We start from the raw sequence: 21,382 nt of genomic DNA, 5'->3' as shown, positions 1-21,382 counted from the left end.
GGGCAGGGGACTTTGGTATCTCTCTATGGAAAATATTTAACTAATGGTTTAAAAAATCAAAACAAGATAATAACTTTATACTCAATTACCTTTAAAAACATTTTTTTCTCATGAATGTAGATAGGTGAGAATGTCACATTCAGTTTTCTTTAAATTCCACCTGAGGCCTGATCAAGGAAAATCAACCTCAGTCATTTTGAGATCTTGCTGTCTGCTAGGGCCGTGCAAAGGTCCTGGGGTCTGTAGCTACTCATCCTCCCAGAGGGCATGCTCTTTGATATCCAGTGGCTGCTACTGTATGTCAGGCTGGAAGCTCAGGACCCTGGCCCACAGCTATCACTCCAGTCTTCTTGGACAGTGAGCTTTGGGAAATCACAGCCATGTCCTGGGGTGTGGCTATGCGGTGGGTGGGTGGGTGGGGGGGGGGTTTGAGGTCCCACCTCTGGGACTCAAGGCCCCTTTGCAGGTGTTAGGAACCTTCCCCCCTTCTTTCTTTCAACTCCTCCCCTTTACTGGAAGGAACTGTTTTACTGGGACAGCCTGCATGTTTTCTCTCTTGATCTTTCTTTTTCACAAAAACAAAACAACCAAAATCAACAAACAAAAAACAGGGAAAAAATGTTCCCTTCAAGCAGCTTTGTAGGACCCAAGGTTGGGTCCTACAAATGCCCCTGGGACTAGGGAGTCAGGAGGGGTCTGGCTACAAACCTGGGACACTGACAGGGAAACTTCAAGGGAGAAAACACAAAATTGTGTTGCAATCAATTATCTCTCTTGCACAGGTATCTGTCTACTTTTATTTATCATTTCTTTAGGATGTATTTCTAAACAGCAAGCCAAAAGATCAGCACATTCTAAAGAATATTTTTCAAGTTGCTTTTCTAAAGGCTTACACACCAATTCACCGTCCCACCAGCTGTGTGCAAACATCACCTGTTTCGCTGCCCCGACACCAGTGTCAAGTATTAAGGTGTTTCCTTTTCATCTTTGACAATTTTATAAATGAATTGCATTTCTTTGACCGTTCATGTCACTGACTAATTTTAGAAGTATAATTTTATTTTCAACGCTTCTTTTAAAGAAAGCAATTTCTGGGCAAGTGTGGGTGGACAGACCCTAGGGGTGCCATAGATCTTCCTAATGTCACTTCTCATGTGTCCTCACACATGTCTTACCTCGTCTGGGACATCTTCCCCACCTTGTCTGACTGTGAAATTCCAGCTGGTGTCTCCAGACCCTACATACACCTCCCCACCTCCAGAAACTTTCCCAGGCCTCCCCAAGGAGTGCAGGACCCTCTTCTCATGGCTGTCCCTAGAGCCTGGTTCATCCCTGGGCTCTTATATCCACTACTGTGTGTAACATGAGCCTGCGTTGTAGGCCTCACTGGGCCTCAGTTTCCTCCGTAACGGGTAGAATCATGCCTATTGCTTGAGGTTGGAGTGAGCAAGAGAATGGATAAAGTCTAGAAAGTACCCCGCAAGCACTTGGCACTTGGTACATATTCAGTGAATTTTAGCTATTATACTGTTATTATTACTATTACGATTCTCCTTCTGTCTCTGAAAGGCAAAGGAGTGGCTTTTATCTCTGCATCTTTGGTTGCTGGCCCAGAATGTCAAAGGAAATCAGTCAAAGTGCTTATTGAGTAAGCATTTCACTGCCCTGGGCACCGGCTTGCCGCGGTACGACTGGGATGTGAGTAGAACCATCTCCTCTGGCAGGCAACTGATTAGATGGTTGGACACGGTCCCTTTGACCCACGCAGCCCGCCCACACTCACCTGCTCCTGTTGGAGGCTGGGGAAGTGCATTCAGGAATTTGCATTCCCGCCATCTTGTTCCAGGACTGGCCACGTTACCCACTTCTGGCCAATGAGACATCAGCAGGGAGCTCGTGGGAGACCTACTTTCCTGATGGAGCTGAGGCAGCCATATTGCCACCTTGAGGAGATGAGTAGGTTTTTACATGCTAAGGGTGATGTGTAGAAAGCTGGAAAGAGACCAGTCTTTGTTGGCATCACCAGCAGTTAGCCAAGACCAGCAACCACCCATGTCCAGAATTCTTAATATGTTAGAAAAATAAACCTCCATTTGTTTAAGCTACAGTAAATTGAGTTTGCTGTTCCTTGAAGCCAAAGCTTCTGATACCTATAAACTTGCTTTAAGATGTTCACCAAATAGTACATCCCTTTCCTGCTTTTCCTTCTCGTTCCTTCCTTCCCTTTAAAAAGGAAAGCTGAGGAACCCCGGGAGACACCACCTGCTTCACCTAAACATCTCTCACCTTCTCTACCCCAAAGAGGAGCTGATAGTCGCAGAAGCCCTGAATGCCGAGATGAGGCACACACGGCCTCTAGGGACAGCCAAGAGAGGGTGGCTGGGAAGGCACCTGCTGGTCACCCAGGGCTCACCCTGTGGGAGGATCCACCCCACCCAGCTCCCCACTACCCGAGGGAAAGGGCAGCCTCTGGCGGCATCCAAATAAGGCATGATGGGGCTCCCATCCCATGGGTCTTTAACTCATCCAGATCCCCCCCACCCCCACCCAAGCTCCTTGCAAGGAGTAAAGCCTGCCTTTACTAAGCGCCAGGAACTGATATTAATTGAGCATCTACTCTGTGCCAGGTTCTTTTCATTTCAAGGAGAGCCCTTTGACATAGGACTTGTCTATCTATTTGTAAAGGAGGACACCAAAGGACATAAGGGCCAAATAGCTCTCCCAAGGTCACACCAGCAGGAAGTGGGAGAATTTGGGTCCCCTCCCAGAGATAACCCCACAATGTGATATGTTATTTCAGAGGCTTTTTTATCTTCTGTTTCGCATACAAGCGCTATTCAGTCCCAACTAACTGAGTGCCTTTGTCCCGACTCTGCCTACCCTCTCCCGGAACACTCTCCACACTCTGCTGGCGTCTCATTCCAGCTTCCAGACTCGGCTTTCTCTCTCTCTAATCGTAAGTCACCGCCACTTGCGGAGAGCTCATGGCAATATTTTGCAACAGCCTTAAGAGTCGGCTGTCTTCTTCATCCCTGCTTTCCAGATGGGGAAACTGAGGCTCAGAGAGGGGCAGCTGCTGGCCTCTGCCAACAGCCAGTAAGGGAGTGGCCAGGACACCGCGCCGGCTCTGCAGGGGACAGCGTCCACAGAAGGCCTGGGGACAGGCCACAGGGGTTGTATCCAGGTGAAGGTCAGGCCTCCCAAAACGCCCCGTCTGGCCCCTTCTCTCCTCCCCCACGCTCGGCCCTGCAAATTGGCTTTGACCTTTCTCGCCCCTGCCTTTGAGCTTCTCCGCATTCAACGGGAAACCACAAAGGGAGAAAGAGGGCGGGCTCGAGGGAGGGGCTCTTCCCCCCCCCCCCCCCCCCCGGGCCCCGGGGCCACGCCCCCGCAGGCGCACGAGGCCTCCAGGATCTGTTTGCACAGTTGGGGCGCTTGCCTCCGCACCCCACCTCCGGAAGAAAAGCACCACGAGGTCATCTGTTTACTCTGGGATTAGCGGCTCCCAGCGGGAGCTCTTTTCCTCGGAGATGAAAAGAAAGCGGACAATCTGTCAGGTAAACAGGCGACATTGTTCCCGACGATGTCAGGGCCCCTTTGTGGGCCGGCCTTTGAGGTCAGTGGCTCCCTCTTGCAGGGAGAGCGCTTACTCAAAGGAAATGAGAGGCCCTGGCTGTCGCGCAGGTCCCCTGCTGCAGTTTAAGTGGGGACAAAGGGCTCGGACAATTGGTGACTTTCCTACATAGCCCTCTCCTCACTTGCCTCTCCCGGTGGGTCGCTTGATGAGCCCAACAAGCCGGGCGTGGAGCCAGTGTCACAGATGGAGAAACTGAGGCTGATGGCAGCTTCTCCCAAAACAGAAGAGTGCTCCTGGCATTCCGGGAGGTAGTGGCTGGAAGGAAAGCAGGACCTCACTCTTCAGAGGGGGGAAGCGGGGAGCAAGAGAATTGGTGGCACGTGATTTCTAGCCTAGGTGCCTCTCTGGTGGATGGGTGGGGAGCACTTGGGAGCCATAACCGTCCCCACCAACAAACTGTTCAGTTTTACGGATCCTTGGACTACTTCAACAGCGACCGGGGTGGTGGTTGTGCCTGGTCGCTCTGCCATGTATGTGACAAAGTATCATCTTTGGAAGAGGGAAAGTGTGGAGACCCCAGTCACACACGTGTGTGTGCCTGGGAGTCAGAATCCCTGAGTTCGAGATGGGCTCTGCCCCCCATTTGCTCTGTGGCCTCAGGAAAGCCACTTGCCCTCTCTGGGCTGCAGTTTTGTTGTCCGTTAAACAAGACATAAGGTGCTCTCCGGGGACCCTTCCCCTCAGACAGCAGGGACGTCTGGGGAGACCACAGACCTCCATTTAGGAGAAGCAAACGGAGGAGGGTGAACAGCCCTTCCTGGAAGGAGGGGGCTGCTTGAACCCCATGCTCACCTCTGACACTCAGAAGGCCCGTGAGGCAACGGGAGCCACAGTGGCAATGCTCCAGGCAGGGTCTGGCCAGGGGAAGAGAGCACTGTCGTGAGGTGATAAGACCACAGGCCTAAGGACACTCTGACCGGATACAGTTCCGAGCCTGTCACTCACTCACTCACTCGCTCACCAGAAGCCCAACATCAGGCAAGTGACTCAGCATCCCAGCCTATGAAGTGGCACCCATGGGGCCTCCCCACCCCCAACCCTGCCCTGCCTGGGTCTCCTGGATGGAGAGGTCCCGGGTGAGCAGGAACTGGGGCTGTCCCCGATGCTGCCACCACCATTAGGTCCTGTCCACCTTCAGGGCTCCCTCTCCCAGACTCTCCCGCCATTGGCCTGCCCCAGGAGGAGACTCGTCCTCCGTGCTGTCCAGATGCCAGCCTGCAGGGGACGGGGCCACAGCATAGAATCATCTAATTATTCTCCTAAAGTACAGGAAGAGCTGAAAGAAGGCGGGGTGGAAAAGGGCCCAGGGCACTGGCCTGATGGAGCAGGCATCTACCAACCACAAAACTGCCTCTGGGAGGAACCCAGGTGCCACCTGGACCTCGGTGGGTCTCTTGAGGGCACCTGCGGACCAGACATGTGTCCAGTCTCCCACTCCCGGCCAGGCACCAGCTCTCAAGTGACCCTGAGCCTAATATTCGCCAGCAGGAGGGAAACCGGAGATCAGAATGTTCTCACCTACTATTCCAGGATCCGGAGCCAGTCCCTGGAGACCCCGAGGGAGAGGGGTTACCAGGACGGAGCTCAGCCTCTCTTCTGAGGCTTCCCAGGACTGAGTGAGGGCTAGCTCATGGGGCTGTCCCTTCTAGGTCCCCAGCAGAGCTGTGTATGAGGTCTGTGGCCCTGGGCAAGTGACTTGCTTTCTCTGAGGCTCATCTCACCATATAGATGGGCATTGGAGGGAATGGGCCTTTTGCTTGAGGAGACCCAGGCCTTCCATCCACCCTTCTCTGCTTCTTAACTCCTAGAAACAAGGTCAAGACCAGCCCCCAATGACCAGGGTTTTCGGGAATCCTGATATTTTGGCGGGGACTCAGACGCAGGTGCCAAAGAAGGAGTTTCTAGCTGGGCCCAGAGATACATTGCAAACACCATTCATTCCTCGCTTTCCTTTTTCTCTTTTAAAGGTTGCCCTAGGGATCTGTTTTTAATTGGATTCAACTGGATAAACGTGGTCCAAAGACTTTTCTGTGACGTGGATCCCCCTGGACCCTGCTCCCACGTTGGTGCCTACCACGTTACGAGGCAGCTAATTCCATCGGCCGATATTTCTGACTTCTAGAAAGTGCTGCACCTAACCAGACATTTGCCCGTCTTCCTGTAGCTTCTACCTGTGAGCCATATTCTGGCCACCCAGCGCTGTGCGTCCCCTGTGCGTGTGGGAGGTGGGAGGGAAGGGTCCGGTCAGACCAACTGGGGTTTGCGTGCCAGTATCTCCACTTACCAGCTGAGTGACCCTGCCCACGTGATTTAACCTTCCTGTGCCTCAGTTCCCTCATCTGTAAAGTGGGGTAGGAGTCACTGCAGAGGACTGTTATGGGACACGGCTGAGATGACAGCAGGAAAGCTTTTAGCTCAGGGCCCAGCACCACAGTAATTATTTGCCATTACGACTGTTATTTCTTCATTCGTATCTGCAGCGCCTTGAAAATAACTGAGGGCTCCCCTCATAACACCCTCACCTCGCTACCGACTCGTCTTCCTCAGACCGAACATACACAGCCCTTCCACACGGTTGTCACCCCGTGGCTGGGTCTTAGACTCCGACACCCAGGCCAGCTTCACCCAAATCCCCAAATGGGAAAACTTGGAGAAGGAGCAGGCCTCTTCTGATTTTTAAAGACTAACCAGTAGAAATGGGAGAAGCTTGAGCACAGCAAAGGGTAAAACCAGAACCAGTAATTACGCATCCCAGGGAGGCCGAGCTCAGCTCAGAATAATGAACTGTTGTCCTTGCTGAGACTAGAGCTGTCCAAAGGTGGGAAGAGCTGTCTCTGGGCCATTCTGGGGAGCCACTCTGGGGAGTGGGCTCCCCATCCCTGGGGGTATTCAAGGTGGATGACCATCTATCAGAGATGCTGTAGAAGAGATTCCCGCGCTGGGTGGGAAATTGAAGTAAATGACATCAAATATAAGTTCATCACGATGAAGAAACAAGAAATGCCTCCTTTATTCGTTCAGCCAGTGTGGACTGCTGAGCACCTAGCTATGACTACCTCTGTGCTGGCTACTCTCCTGGGTGCACAGTTCACACTAAAAGAAGGACCTTAAATCGGGAAGTACTTCATGAAAACGGGGTTACTTTGAAGGTGCTCCTCGCCTCCACTTTCGCATCTGTAAAATGGGTGGGGCTGTAACAGCGCTTACCTCCCAGGCCCAGCCTCCAGACACCCTAGTGGCCTGGAACGGTCCTCGTTGTTAGTATCGTCAGGATGCTGACTGCTCCCCAAATCCAGGGAATGTTTTCCTTTTTTTCACAGAAGACTCAAACCGTTCGGTATGTGTTAAATCAGGTCCCAAAAATCCGGCCCAGCCAAGAGCCTCACCCAGGGCAGCCGGGACTGGCTGGGACTGGAACTGGAGAACGACATCACACCAGTTCTTGGACCACATCCAAAGCCAGCCGCGCGGCAGAGACATGAGGTTTGCTGAACGTACGTTATTTGCTACCATCATTTCTCAGGAATGGTATCCAAGGGCCAAACAAAGCCATTTTTCTCTGAAGCGGCTTAATTGCTTTGTAGGGGAAAGGGTGGTTCTAACTCTGAATCCAACTGGGCACTTCAAACTCATAAGACCCTCAGAAAATCTGATGTCAGCTGATTGCTTGCTCCTTCTTCCTCGTATTGCAGGTCACGTGGTCCTCACCTGCTGCCTGAACTAGGCCCAATAGGGGTCACAGCCAAGAGGACTTAGATCAGATCTGGCTCTGCGTGTGGTCCTTGGGGTCAGATAATGGGCCGGCACTCGGACTTCTGGTGAGGTTTTGGGTCCTTCTAAGACAAGGCCAGAAGAGCTTGGGCTCCAAAGTCAGGCCACTGGGCTCCTGGTCCTGGCCCTGCCACTCACCACCTGCGTGACCTTATGCAGATTACTTAACTTCCCCAAGCCTCTGTTTCCTCGTCTGTGAATTGGCACCAATAAGTCCTACCTTTGAAGAACTGGGAAGACTCAGTGAGACCACCCCGAAGGCCCGGAGCACAGAAGACCCACAGAACTGCCACTCCCCTTCCCAGAGCTTCATAAAGCAGTGCTGTGCTTTCCACCTGCTGGAAGCTGTTGTGTGTGTGTCAGGAAATGCGGGAGTATGAACACACCCCAAGAGGACCCAGAAGAAAGGAGCAGGACCGAACTGAAGGCTAGAGCCTGGGGAAGCCGGTTTTGGGGGAAGGAGGAAGAAGGAGCTTCGCTGCTGTGCACTTGACCTTTCAAGAGTTTTTAAGAACCTTCCAGAGACTGCAGGGGGAGAATCTGAACTCTTGCCTGAGGAGAAGGCTCAGAATGAGTGGCCAAAAGAGTGGGCAAGTGAATCACCGAAGATGTATGCCACCGAGGATGGGCAGAGATGGCCTGGGAGACCCAGCAAGGTTTGGGGCCCTACATGAGGACTGATCAGGACCAACTGTGATCAGCTCAGAGGTTCACTGTAAACAAGGGAACCCCAGTCCATGCCCCTGGGAGCTTGGGACTCCGAGGCGAATTCCGTAGTCCGTCCTTGGTGAGTACCAGCATTACCTGGAGAACCAGTACAAATACAGCAGACCAAGCCTCCTGCTTCTGGAAAGATGGGAGTAGATGCACTTTCCCCTGTTTCACCTTCTAAGTACAACTAAAAACCTTGAACATCACATATAAAACAAGCAGAAGAGGACTCTGAAAAGTGGAGAGAAGGCCCACTGGCTAGGGGATTGGGACCCGAAGAGCCACACAGTGGTGAATTGGCTGCGTTTTATTTTTTTTAATTTTTCTTTTGCTTCATATACACCAGATTTGGACCAAAAGAGTGAACAACCCAGAAACACCAACAGACACGAACAAACAAAAAATTGTCCCCACAAAAGCCTGCTCTCTGTAACCACAAGACCAAGAAAGGGGCAATCTGTCAAGACAAAACCTTTTTTTTTTTTTTAAACTGTGGTAAAATCTACATAACCAAAAATTTACCGCCTTAACCATTTTTTTACAGTTTGATGGCATGAAGCGTGTTCTCACTGCTGGGCAAACCCTACTGCCATCTTTCCCCAGAGCTCTTTTCATCTTGCAAAACCGGAACGCTGTCCCCACTAAACCGCTCCTCATTCCTGCCGCCCTCAGCCCTGACCACTATCATCCCATGTTCTGTCTCTCTGAATTTGACAGCTGTAGGGATCTCGCATAAATGGAATCATACGGTATTTGTCTTTTTGTGACCGGTTTATTTCACGTGGCATAACATCCTCAGGTTTCACCCGTGTGGTCGCAGGTGTCAAAACTGCCTTGCTTTTTAAGGCTGAATACTATCCCGTTGTGTGTGTGTGTGTGTGTGTGTGTGTGTATACACCACATTTTATCTATGCATCTATCAATGGACACGCGGGGTGCACCCACATTTTGGCTATTGTAAAGAATGCTGCTATGAATATAGGTGTACAAAGATCTCTTCAAGAACCTGCTTTCAGTTCTATACGTATATGCCCAGAAGTGACATTGCTGGATTGTATGATAATTCCACTTTTAATTTTTTGAGAAGATACTCTGCAGCATTTTACATGCCCACCGGCAAAGCACAAGGTTCCAGTTTCTCTACACCCTCGCCAACGCTTATTTTCTGTTTCTGTTCTGGTTTTTTGTGTTGTTTTGTTTTGTTTTTTTGTGTCTTTTAAATAGCTGTTGTCCCGGGGCGCCGGGGTGGTTCCGTCAGTTAAGCGTCCGACTTCAGCTCAAGTCATGTTGTCGCGGTTTATGAGGTCGAGCCCCGCGTCAGGCTCTGTGCTGACAGCTCAGAGCCTGGAGCCTGCTTCGGTTTCTCTCTCTGCCCCTCCCCTGCTCACACTCTGGTCTCTCTCTCAAAAATAAATAAACATTAAAAAAAAAAAGTAAGTAAATAGCAGTTGTCCTAATAGGTGTGAGATGGTATCTCATTGTGGTTTTGATTTACATTTCCCTACTGATTAGTGATGTTGAGCTTATCTCTATTGGCCACTTGTATATCTTCTTTGGAAATATGCCTGTTCAAATCCCTTTCCCATTTTTAAATCAGGTTGTTTGTTGTTGTTGTTGTTGTTGTTGTTGCTGTTGTTGTTGAGTTGCAGGAATTTTTTATGTATTCTGGATGTTAACCCCTTATCACATACATGACTTGTAACTATCTTGTCCCATCCTGTGGGGGTGCCTCTGTGGCTCTGTTGATTGTGCCCTTTGATGCACAGTGTTTCATTTCAGTGAATTCTAGTTTTATCTATTTTCTCTTTTGTTGCCTGTGCTTCTGGTGTCCTATCTGAGAAACCATTGATAAATCCAATGTCATGAAGATTCCCCACTGTTTTCCTCTAAGAGTTTTATAGTTTCAGTTCTTGTATTTAGGTCTTTGATATCCATTTGGATTTAATTTCTACACACGATGTAAGATTCCAACTTTGCTCATATATAGATATAGATATATAGATATAGATTAGATATAGATATAGATAGATATCCAGTTTTCCCAACACCACTTGTTGAAAACCATTTATTCTCCATTGAATGGCACCCCTGCTGAAAATCATATGACCATGTATTTGAGGATGCCTTAAGACAGAAAACTTTTAGTCAGGAACCACCCAGTCAAATGCTACAGGGAGGAAAAAAATGGCCTCGCTCCACCCCTGCCACCAAAAGCCACTTGGAAGCCTAGATTCCCACTCAGGCTGTGGTGTGAAACCGCATTACCTTACTGGGTGATGCCAGAGGGAAGCCAGGACTTTTATTCCCCCCTTGACATATCCTCCTCTTTTTTAAAAAAGATTTTCTTAAGTAATCTCTACACCCAACATGGGACTCAAACTCACAACCTGGAGATCAACAGTTAATGTTCTATCCACTGAGCCAGCCAAGCAGCCCCCTCCCCCACCGCCAACACTTTTCAAGATTTTTTTTTAAACACTTCCCCCTTTGGCTCATAGATTACTTTTTTTAATTTCTAGTTTGATTCCACTGGGGTCAGAGAAAACACTCTGTAGGATTTGAATTCTTTTACATTTGTTGAGGGTTTTTTTTTATGGTCCACGATATGATCTATATTGATATATGTTCTGTGGGCACTGGAGTGTTATTCTGTTGTCGCTGGGTGGAGTGTTTGGTCAATTGGATCCTGGTGTCTGATGTTATTCTGATCCTGGTGTTGAGTTACTCTGTATCCTTGCTGATTTGCTGTCTCGTGGTCAACTGAGAAGTGTGTTGAACTCTTCAGCTACATTTGTAGATTTATCTACTTCCCCTGTCAGCCCTGCCATTTTTCACTTCACATATTTTGCAGTGCTGTTGTTTGCTGCATCCACATTTGGGTTTGCTAGGTCTTCTTAATGGATTGACCTTTTTATCATTACATAGTTGTCCCTTCTTGTCTCCAATCACTTTCTTTGCTCTGAAGTCTACTTTGATATTAATATAGCCACTTCCATTTTCCTTTGATTAATGATTTCATGATTCATCCTTTTATTTTCAACTTACCTATATCACTATATTCAGAGGGGATTTCTTACAGACAACTCATAGTCGGGTTCTGTTTTACTGTCAACTCTGCCCATCTCTGTCAGTTAATTGGTGTATTTAGATCTTTTATGTTTAATGTAGTTGTTGATACTTAGAGTATAAGTCTGCCATTTTGTTTTTTGTTTTCTGTTTGTACTCTGTTGCTGTTGTTTTTTTTTTTTTCTGTTATCTTTTTCCTTCCTTCCTTCCTGTGGGTTACTTGAACATTTTTAAAATTCCATTTGACTTATCTGTAGTGATTTTGAGTATATCTTTTTGTATAGCATTTTTCATGGTTGCTCTGAAGAGATGGGGTCCATAGAGGCAGTTATGGGAGCTTCCCTAAGGAGGTGTCATGTCAACAGAGACCTGAAGGATGAACAGGAGTTAGCTGGATAATGTTGGGAGAGCACAAAAAGTTCACTCCAGAGAAAGGGAACAGCATGTGCAAATGCCTGGAGACAAGATTGCTCCCTCTGGGGAAAGCCAGCCACCGTGTTGTAAGGTCACTCAAGCAGCCCTATGAGAGGCCCATGTGATGAGAATGGAAACTTCCTGCCCTGTCTCTCTCCTCCCTTCATGACAGAGTAGCTACACCCCAGCTATCCACTTCCTCACCTTTCACTCGCTTCTCAAACCACTTGGCTTGGTTTCTTCCTATTCCCACACCCAATCCACCAAAATGGCTCTGGCCAAGGCCCCCTGTGCCCCTCTGGCCAAGGCCCCCTGTGACCCTCTGGTTTCTAGTCCTGTTAGACACTTCGTAATCTTCATTTACTTGCCCCTTCAGTGGCCTCCAACATGGCACTCCCACCTCTACTCACTGGAGACCCCTCCCCTTATTCCATGAGGCCTCCAGTGCTCAGGCTTTCCCCAGGCCCATCAGGACCCAGCCCTTCAGCCACCCTTCCTTCTCTGGTCTGTGCCTGTTCTGGGGCAACTTTGATGCTCAACACCTCAAGGCCATACGCCGGCTCTGTCCTCACTCCTCAGCTCCAGACCTGCGCACCACCTGACCCCTGGATGGCCCTCAATGGTCCTCCTTCAGACTCCTGAACTTGTTGTCATCCCCAGAGATCTGCCTCACTTCTTGGCTCCCAGGCTTGCTCAGTGGTGTCCCCTGGTTAGTCTGCTGCCCCAAGCAGGAGTAGAGGCATCAGCACTGACCCCCTCTTCCTCTTTACTCCCCAAGTCCAAATCACCAAGCCCTGTCACCTTCCTTTACCCCCTCGATTTCTCTTGGCTCCTCTTTTCTCTACCTGCACGTACCCTTGCCCCTGGATCAGGCCTGTAGGTCTCCCACCTGGATCTTCTTAATTGCTGTCTCTGCCTGCCTCCTTGTACTTATCCAGATCCCAGTTCATCCCACACATCCCAGAGTGCCCTTTGTGAAGCTGCACTGTGCCCCACCTCTGCTTGACAATGCCCCCCCCCCCACTCAGAGCTCCCCAGGGCTTTAGTTTTGAGCTCATTCTCCTCACCTGGCCCACAAGGACCTGCCTGACCAAGGCCTGCCTCGTCTCCACCTCACCTGGACCACACCCCCTCCCTCAGCCATTGTGCTCTTCTAACATTGTCTCTGTTATTGCATAACAAATTCCCACCAAACTTGGTAGCTAAAACAACAATAAACATTTATGACCTCACATGGTTTCTGAGGGACAGGAATTCAGGAGTGGCTAGGCTAGGCTGCTCTGGCTCAGGTCCTTTCATTAGCTCCAGTCCAGATGTCAGCAGGACTGCAGTCAGCTGAGGGTGTGAGTGGGACTGGAGGTTCCACATCCAATATGGCTCCCTCACAGGGAAGGCAGGGAAGGAGACGGTGGCGGCTTAGCCCTGGGCACAGGTCCCGGGGGGCTGGCTTCCCAGCGACAGGCTGGATTCAGCACCCTGACGACATCCTCTGTTTTGGGGAGGACCTAGAAGCTACTTGGGAAGTAAGAGTCAGGGGAAGGGGGCTCCCCCACTTCTTGGTGGTGGGGGGGGTGCTTCCAGGCTGCTCTCCACCCAGAGTCTCACCTTTGACCACACAGACATCTCCACAGCCTTTTAGTGCCACAATTAGGAAGCCACCAGGGCACAGAGGATCATTTCCAGCCCAATTCCAGCCACCATACCCTAGACCCCATTCTCCCTATCTTCCCCTGTGGCCTTAAGCCAGTCCCCTGCCCTCTGTGGATTCCTGGAAGGGTTGGACCAATGATCCAAACTTTTCCATTGGTTCTAAAATGTAACTGTAGAAGGGGACCTTTCCTTCCTTACCCTTCAGCCAGCCAGGGCCAGGCCCATCTGAGCTCTGCCGAGCAGCCCCGTTTTCCCCTGAAACACCAAGTCTCCCCACATCTCATTCTTCACCTCCTTATCCCCCAGAGGCCAGGAACATGCCATTCAGATCCCTGCTGCCAATGCAGTCGGGTGGGCCACTCCCCTGATGGCCGCAGGTTGGGCCCAGCACAGTCCCAAGACCCTCTGGTGAAGCCTGGAGTCATTTCCCTGCTGGCCCCAGAGACGTCACACATTCCAGAACAAGGAAGATTCTAAGAAATAGGAGCTATTGTTTGCCGGTGCATCATCTCATAGCTTCCCATCCAGTCTCCTTGGTGACACCATGTTGGCAGGAATGGCAAAGGTGGGGTGGGTCCGAGCACCCTCTACATGCCTGCAGGGCCTCCGCCTGCCTCCCACCACCTCGCTTGCTCAGAGCATGCCCCCTCAGTTCCTCCGCTTGGACCCTCATCGAAGTTCCTTGTCCCATCTCTGCGGGTTTGCCAGGATCTATGCTGGGTTTAGATATGTCCCTTGTGCTCCCCAGGCAGCCCAGCATCTTCCCCAAGAACCCCCAACCTCTGGCTCTGTCTCTCTCTTCACCTGGCCCCAAATCCAGCCCCTGGACCGTCTGTTGGGCTCACGTCTTCTGCACCTTTCCTTGGATGCCAGATACTGGGCTCCCCTTCCAGCCTCTAATCAGCGTCCGCCCCACATCCACACAGGCACAAAGTATCCCCAGAGCACCCACGGGACAGAAAACTGCTGCAAACCCATGTTCAGACCCCTAGAACCGAAATAAGCATTACTATCCTTATTTTACAGAGGAGGAAACTCAGTACTTTATAGGCTGGAAATTAAAAAACCAAGATACCAGCTGGAATATACTCACGCAAGGGGAACCGTGAGAGAAGAGATCATCCTGGCCCATTTGGTGGGCTGAATGGAGTGACCTGTGCTAGGAACCCCCTCGGCACCTCGGGGGTCTCTTCAGACTGAGAGCGGCGTCCTGACAGGACAGTGAGTGGCAGAGGGACTGGGGGCTCCACACTTGTTCCCTCTTAACCTGGAGGGGTGAGGACGGAGGGGGGGGCATGGCCAGTGTGCATGGATGTGTCTGAATGAGGGCATCAGGGGTGTGAGGAAGCCCTGCTGTCTCCCTCCCAGAACCCACACCTGGGAGGTGAAACACTGATCTCAGGTCGCACCGACTCACACGGCAACACTCATTCATCACCCTGCGAGCTGATTTCAGGGCACCACTTACGGATCTCAGAGTCCAGTTCCAGACCCTTCAACCCAACGTTCCCATGGGGGAGGGCTCTGCTAGGAGCCACGCCTGTCCCGGTTGCCAGACGCATTTGGCAGGTGAGTGAACTGTAGCTCAGAGATGCTGGGAAACTTGCCCAGGGCCACAGAGCTGTTAATGGGCAGAGCTGCCCGACCCCAAAGCCCTCGCCCTTCCCAGAGCACCCGTGGCCTTGGTGGGGCCTGCTCTCGCCTGCCGCCATCAGGCTCCTGGGCTCACATACAGCGTCCACCACCCTGCCTGCCTTGCCAAGCCTCCCCCTGCGTTTCCCAGTCATCCCAGCTTTCAAGGCCACCTCCTCCAGGAAGCTCTCCCTGCCATGCATAACACATATCAGATACTGACCCCCCACACACACATAATCCATCCCTAGAGCACACACAGTCTTACACTATCTGCCAAGGGTTCCTCTGATTGAAGTATTCCCCTGAACTCTACTTACTGCCTGCACCAACAATGGGCATATAGCAGATGTTCGACGAATATTCTTTTAACTTGAATTAAATGTAGCCCCTTTCTTCTGCTATCTTCCTGCACCAGGGACTTCAGACTGAAGCCAGGGCAGATGTGGGGACAAGGAGTCAGTTTGGGGCTGCTGTCCCTTCCCTGGTAGACACACATGAGCAGGCAGCCAGGGCCGTCTTCTCCAGGAGGCCCAGGGAGCTAGGGATGGGACCCAGGGAGGCTGAGGCCAGGGGAGGGGCGTCACATCCAAGGAGCAGGGCAGGAAGTCCCATCCACAGGTAGTGTTCTGGAAAGTCTACCCTAGCTGGTCCCACTACCTCCCAAACCTTACCTTTATCCTTTAGACAGAGTACCTACAATTCCACTGTTGTTACCGAGGCGAATAAGAATTTATTGATCCTGGCAGCTTTGACAGTCTCAAGAGTCCGGCAAGCTCTGAATGTCACCTCTTCCGGGAAGCAGACCCTAATTCCCAAGGCGCTGGCCTCCCCCTCCCCCACAGCCTCCTGTAAGTGCCTTCTTTCACATACTGGTCTGCGATGTGTCTCACTCCCCACTCGGGGCCCTCAGGATGGCATCTGGGCCTCAGTAAACACTAAATATTGTGGCATCAACATCACCACTCCAGGACACTCGGAGGCTTCAGGGAAGATGCGGTTGGGGGCCAGTGGAGGATGGGCGGCCAGTGCTCTCAGCAATCCTCACCCTGCCTTGAGGCCCTGGGCAGGCCGCTTGCTCACGAGGGACTCCGTGTCCTCCGGACCTCAGCCTGGGCACGGGGCTGTGCTCATCAGGGTCGCACGTGGGTGGACCCGGGCTGTGGGAGGGCCCAGCACGGCGCCCAGAGCACCTGCCCTGGGTGCGTACACAGGCAGGAAGCAGGAGTTGAAACCTGCCAGCTGGGTCTTCACGACCAACCCTGGGGAGTTTCTGTGCGGGGCACTTCGCAGCTTGGGATTCCAGCCTGTCGATGGCTCAAAGGCAGAGTTCTGGGTGGTTCTGTTTCCAGGCCAGGAGCCACTCCACCCCGCCCCCCGCCCCCAGCATCCAGCTGGGAGTTCCTAGACATCAGCGCCCCACCTGGGCCACTGCACCTGCTCCCAGCGTAGCCCTGGAGAGCTCGGCAAAGGCTGGGCCAATGCTTTCCACGAACCACGAAAGTTTTTAGCTGATGACCAGAGTGATTTGTATCCATTATGGGAACATTGGGAAACACATAACAGCAAAAAATAAAATAATTTAAAATAAACGTCACCTGTAATCCCAATTCCACCAGCTACGGATGTACATTTCTTCCATTCCGGAATACTTCCTTCCAGGCTTTTCTATGCCTTTATGCTTACAAAAAAAAAAAAAAAAAAAGTGGATTCTGTTGAGCCCTGTTTCATACCTGCTGAGTTGGCATGGCTTTACAGGCTATTATGTCTCCAAACCATTAAAACTCCTCACGTTTGCTAACAACACCCCGGGCACAGCCATGCCACATCCCCTGATTTAGGGAACCCCTATTGTTGGGCACGGGGGTTGTTTCTAATTTTTCCTTATTTTACCCAATCCTCCACGACGACCCTTGTGGCCATATTTTCATGACCTTCCTCAGAGCAGATTAAGACTTTAGAGGCCCCGGAGCCCTGGCAACATTTGGTGCACTCCGCCCGCCCCTCCCCCCACCCCACAAGATGCAATATTAAATACAAGCAATAAAATAAGGATGAGGACATCTGGCAAAGTTCTGGTGTTGCCCTGATGCATTATGCCTCGTTTGAAGTGTTGAATTCATTTTTAAATTTATTTTTTGCTCATTTGGAAGGGGATACACCTGCTTTGCTGGCACCCCCCAGCACAGATTGGGGGTTCCCGACGGCACTTACGACTCTTACCTTACAGTAATTTTTAGGGAGAGAAATATCAGGGTTAAGATTTCTCCGTATGTGAGGCTTTTCGGTCCATGTGTCTGTCCTCGCCCACCATAGAATCCATGACCTGTCACACACCTGCACTTAGCTCTCTGGTGAATGACTGATGATTGCCAAATGCCCCCAACCCCCTCACCCCCCTCATAAGCTGTACTGTTGGAGCTGGTATGTGATTAAATGGATACACGACACGTAGGACCATCTTGGAAGCAGACATCTTGGGCCCTCAGGTGGGTCTGAGCCCAGAAGGTTTGGGGAAAGGGCAGAATGTCCCTGTCCCTGTGACTGGAGGGCAATCCTCAGAGAGCCCCAGGCTATGGGGCTCAGAGGCTAGGGAGTGGAGCCTCCACACCTCAAGGCAAAACTGGCTTGGCTGCTAACTGAAGCTTCCCTCTGGACTTCACTTCCCTCACTTATAAAATGGGTGTGACAAAATATTTGACACCTCCATTGTGGCTCCTTATTGACCCTGGGTATGACCCCACCTGTTCCTGTGACACTTAGAGCTCTCCAGTAACTGGGGCACCTTCACAAGGCGGTCAGCCCTGTGCCCCGCCCCCCCAAGAGCCCACATCCAGGCTCCCGCCCAAAAATGCTCTCCCTTCCTTGTCTGGGCCTAGCAGGTCTTTCCCAGTCTACCCGTTGGAATCCCACCCATGCTTGCACATCATTCCCTGCAGCCTGGAGACTTCCTGAAGGTCCTCCCTCCCAGGAGCCGGCCACGGCTCCCATGACGGCACCCCTGGGAAGTATGCAGGGGTGTCCCTCACTGGCCTGTGACTTCTTTGGGAGCATGGCCACGGCCTCGACCCCAGGCCGGCCCAGCACAGCGCTCGGAGGAAGACTCTGACTGAATGACAGGAACGATGGAAGGGGATGGGTGTAGACGCTGGTTTTCCTGTGTTCTTTCCCCAGACCATCACAGGGACACAAAACTGGAAGCACAGAGATACGCTCAGAACTGGAGACTCAAGGACAGAGGGCTCCTGGGCATGAAGCATGGCGGAGCTCCCCGAGTGGGCAAAGCCATCACCAGGCCCTGCCCGGCATTACGCCTGCAGCGCCCTGCTTGGGCCCAGCCCTCCCTGCCCCCTGAGCACTGGACCTGTGTCCCTCTCGGAACAGCCCCTTCCTTCAGGTGAACACTTCCCCATAACAGTCTCTGCCCGTGTGGTCACCCTGCTGACCTCGCCACCCTCCCTCCCCACTGCAAGCTACCGCCCCCCTCCCCCTGCAGCCCCTGGCTCTGCACCTACACCCTGCAGCATTCAGCAGGTTTCTCATGAAGGGATCCTTTAAAGGCAGTCCCGTTTTCTCTTCTTCGGGGAAGCCAGACTTGACTGCTTCAGCCTGCAGAGACGTCTTCCTCCTCCAGGCCCTCCGAGCACCTATTCCTTGTGCCACTCTCGTATGACATGACAAGTTTGGGGTGTCTTTAACAAATCTTTTCTCCGAGGAATGCCTGTATGATTCGAACAATAGGACTGGACAGAAGTGGACTTTGAACTGTGATGCGGGTCCCTCACAGCCTTGGGCCAGGAAGTGGGGGGCTCTGGGCCACAACGACCAAGCCTCTGTCCCCAAGCAAGCGCCCTATTGCTCGGCCCCTCCCTGACCTCAGACGAGGTGGCTCTGTGCAGCTGAGGCTGCCCCCGAGGAAGCCAACACTGGAGCCGTCTGCTGGCCAGGCTCCCTGCATCTGGACAGCAAGTCCTTCTTTATAGGGGAGCAGGGAGCCGGGTGGGAGTGGGGGCGGGGGGCAGAGATGTTAGCTTCACCACCACGACAAACAGGAAATGAAAATTTAAAAACAAACATGGGACAATTCAGGGATTGCTAAACTAGGGCCCACAGGCCAAATCTGGCCCTCTGCCTATGTTGGAAATGAAGTTTTACTGGGACATAGTCTCCCTCACTCTTTTCAGTCTCCGTCTGCTGCCTATGGCTGCTCTGGGATTACAACAGCAGAGCTGGGCCGTCACAACAGAGATGCACGGACCACAAAGACTAAGATATTCACAAGCCGCCCCTCTGCGGACACAGGGTGCTACCCCCGCTCTAGGTGACACTTTGGGGGAATGGAAGCCTAGCTCGTGGTGACTTCTTTGGGAAGTCACACATCCCAGGACACACATTCACACCCGCGTGCACACGTGCACACAAACACACACACCTGCAACCCAGAGCTGCACGAAGTGTTCTTCCAGCCGTAGCTGATCGGTCTCAGAGAACGCACCTGACCCACGCCGGACCCGTCAAATTCTTTCTCATAGGAATTTGAAAGCGAGCGTCAGGTGCATTTATGGCCTTGCCAGAAGAGGAGGACTCCTCCCGCCGGGGTCTCCCCAGCAGCCCTGATTCCGAGCCTTTCCTGACACTGCCCAGCCCTGCACTTTCCTACTAAAGCTGGCCGGGGTCTTCCTGGCACTGACTTCTCAAGATCCTGGGAGGCTGGTATCAGCCTTGATGACTTTATTATTTGTTTAGATTTTTTTTTTAAACATTTGTTTATTTTGGGGGGGGGGGGACAAAAAGAGAGGAAGACGCAGAATCCGAAGCAGGCTCCGGGCTCCGAGCTGTTAGCACAGAACCCGACTTGGGGCTCGAACTCGCGTGCTGTGATACCATATGGGACACTTAAGTGACTGAGCCACCCAGGTGCCCCAGCCCGGATGTGTTTAAATGAGCTCACGGCCAGACTGAGATACGAACTGCATAGGTTCCTCCCGGCTGCACCTAGGTTCCCCCCGCCACCCCCCGTCGGCTGACTGACTGCTTGGGGGAGACAGAGGTGGAGGCCGGTTGGCCGGGTGGGAATGGACACTTCCGGCAGCAGATTGGGGAGCAGAGGACCCCGCGGGGGTGTGCAGAGAGACAACCCCGCCCCCTCCCCAATTCTTCAGCTTTGGATAAAGCTCTCAGGACCCTCTAGGAGGCCTGGCACCATCCCAAGACCCCTGGGAATGGTCCCGAAGCAGAATTAACAGGCCAGCTTTTGAGGTCTGTAGGCCCCACTCGGAGCCCTCGTCGGGGAGCTCGGGCCCAGCGGCTCTAACCTCTCTCGGCGTACCTGCCTCTGAGAAGGGAATGCCGACGGGGGCGCCCCCGACCCCCAGAGGCTGCGTCCAAGCTGCGGAAGAGGCTGGGCAAGCCAGAGGGCTGCCCTCTGTCGGACGCTTTGTCCGGCCTGGACCGAAGAGACTCGAAGGTGGCAAAGAAAGAAGGGAGCCGCATGTCCTGCTCACAGCTCTGCCCTTCTCACTGTGCGAGCCTGAGCCAGAAGGGCAGAGCTGAGCCTCAGTTTCCTCATTTAGCAAACGGGACACTAACGTCGCCTCATGAGGTGCTCTGAGGATGAAATGAGAAGGTGCGTGCCAAGTGCTCACCGTGACCCCCGGCACGTCACGGGGGCTAAAAAGGAGAGGTGGTTTTAGAGGAAGTCCTGAAACAGCAGCAACAGGCATAATGATATTATCGTTTTCAGGCATTGCTAATGGCCCACTGATCTTCCCTGGCTGGGTCCCCCACCAGTACCTCAAAGGCTGTGTCAAAAACCGACCCCGTTAAATCACCGTCTGTGGTGGGCAGCCTCCAAGATGGCCTCCAAGGCGCTAGCCTCCTGGATTCCTGCTCTGTGCGGTCTCCTCTCACGTTGCAGCCAAGTTGGCCTACAACACCAACAGAGAATGGGGGAGGACTCCTAGATCTGCTTCTGAGGGAAACCGGCCTCCACATTGTGGGGACTCTCAAGCAGCGTGAGTGGAGAGGTCCACGTGGGAGGAACGTAGGCCTCTTGCCAATAGCCAGCAATGCCCCGTCAGCTGTGTGAATGAGCCGCCTTGGAGCCAACCTTCCAGCCTCTCCAGCTTTCGGGTGACCATAACCCCAGCCGCCATCTTGATATAGCCTCCTGAGAGACCTCAAACTAAGATACTCCCAAATCTCCAACCCACAGAAACTGTGAGCAATATTAAATATTGATTGTTGCTTTATGCCATGATGTTTGTCACAACAAGCTAACATACTGTGCACACCTGTCTGTCCTCGAGTGTCCTTGTTTCAGAGAATACCACTCCCCGCCTCCCCATCCTGAGCTCTTGGTCACCACAGAGTCTGCCTTTGTCCTTGCTGCCTCTGATCTGCTGATTCAACCCCCAAGTGTCTCTTGCTTCCATCTTCTGTTTTCTGGTCCCTATTTCCACAGTGTAGCAGCGTTAACTGCCCCTCACTGAGCACGTACTT

The 21,382-nt window shown here is 52.1% G+C and overlaps 3 long non-coding RNA genes across 6 annotated transcripts; 2 read left to right on the top strand and 1 right to left on the bottom strand.

Annotated features, from left to right (window-relative positions):
• Positions 1 to 3,009: 3,009 nt before the first annotated feature.
• Positions 3,010 to 8,871, top strand: LOC132673028 (uncharacterized). Of its 3 annotated transcripts, XR_014138063.1 has the most exons (3): positions 3,355 to 3,557; positions 5,615 to 7,131; positions 7,330 to 8,871. It is a non-coding gene; the product is annotated as an uncharacterized LOC132673028 (long non-coding RNA). The 3 variants fall into 3 exon arrangements; XR_009607838.3 differs by having other exon boundaries at positions 3,010 to 3,557; positions 5,615 to 8,871; XR_009607837.3 differs by having other exon boundaries at positions 3,010 to 3,557; positions 5,605 to 8,871.
• Positions 8,872 to 10,611: 1,740 nt separating this feature from the next.
• On the bottom strand, positions 10,612 to 12,782 carry LOC132673031 (uncharacterized). The gene is made up of 2 exons (XR_009607842.3): positions 12,667 to 12,782; positions 10,612 to 11,554 (listed from the first exon to the last, which is right to left on the bottom strand). It is a non-coding gene; the product is annotated as an uncharacterized LOC132673031 (long non-coding RNA).
• Positions 12,783 to 12,889: 107 nt separating this feature from the next.
• Positions 12,890 to 18,319, top strand: LOC132673029 (uncharacterized). 2 transcript variants are annotated; one of them, XR_009607840.1, is made up of 5 exons: positions 12,890 to 13,122; positions 14,276 to 14,470; positions 14,618 to 14,818; positions 15,569 to 15,732; positions 18,056 to 18,319. It is a non-coding gene; the product is annotated as an uncharacterized LOC132673029 (long non-coding RNA). The 2 variants fall into 2 exon arrangements; XR_009607841.2 differs by lacking the exon at positions 12,890 to 13,122 and adding an exon at positions 13,611 to 13,948.
• Positions 18,320 to 21,382: the final 3,063 nt, after the last annotated feature.

The sequence above is a fragment of the Panthera onca genome, chromosome C1, assembly GCF_046562875.1.
Source record: "Panthera onca isolate mPanOnc1 chromosome C1, mPanOnc1 haplotype 2, whole genome shotgun sequence".
Lineage (NCBI taxonomy): Eukaryota > Metazoa > Chordata > Mammalia > Carnivora > Felidae > Panthera > Panthera onca.
This window is presented reverse-complemented; position numbering and strand designations above follow the sequence as displayed.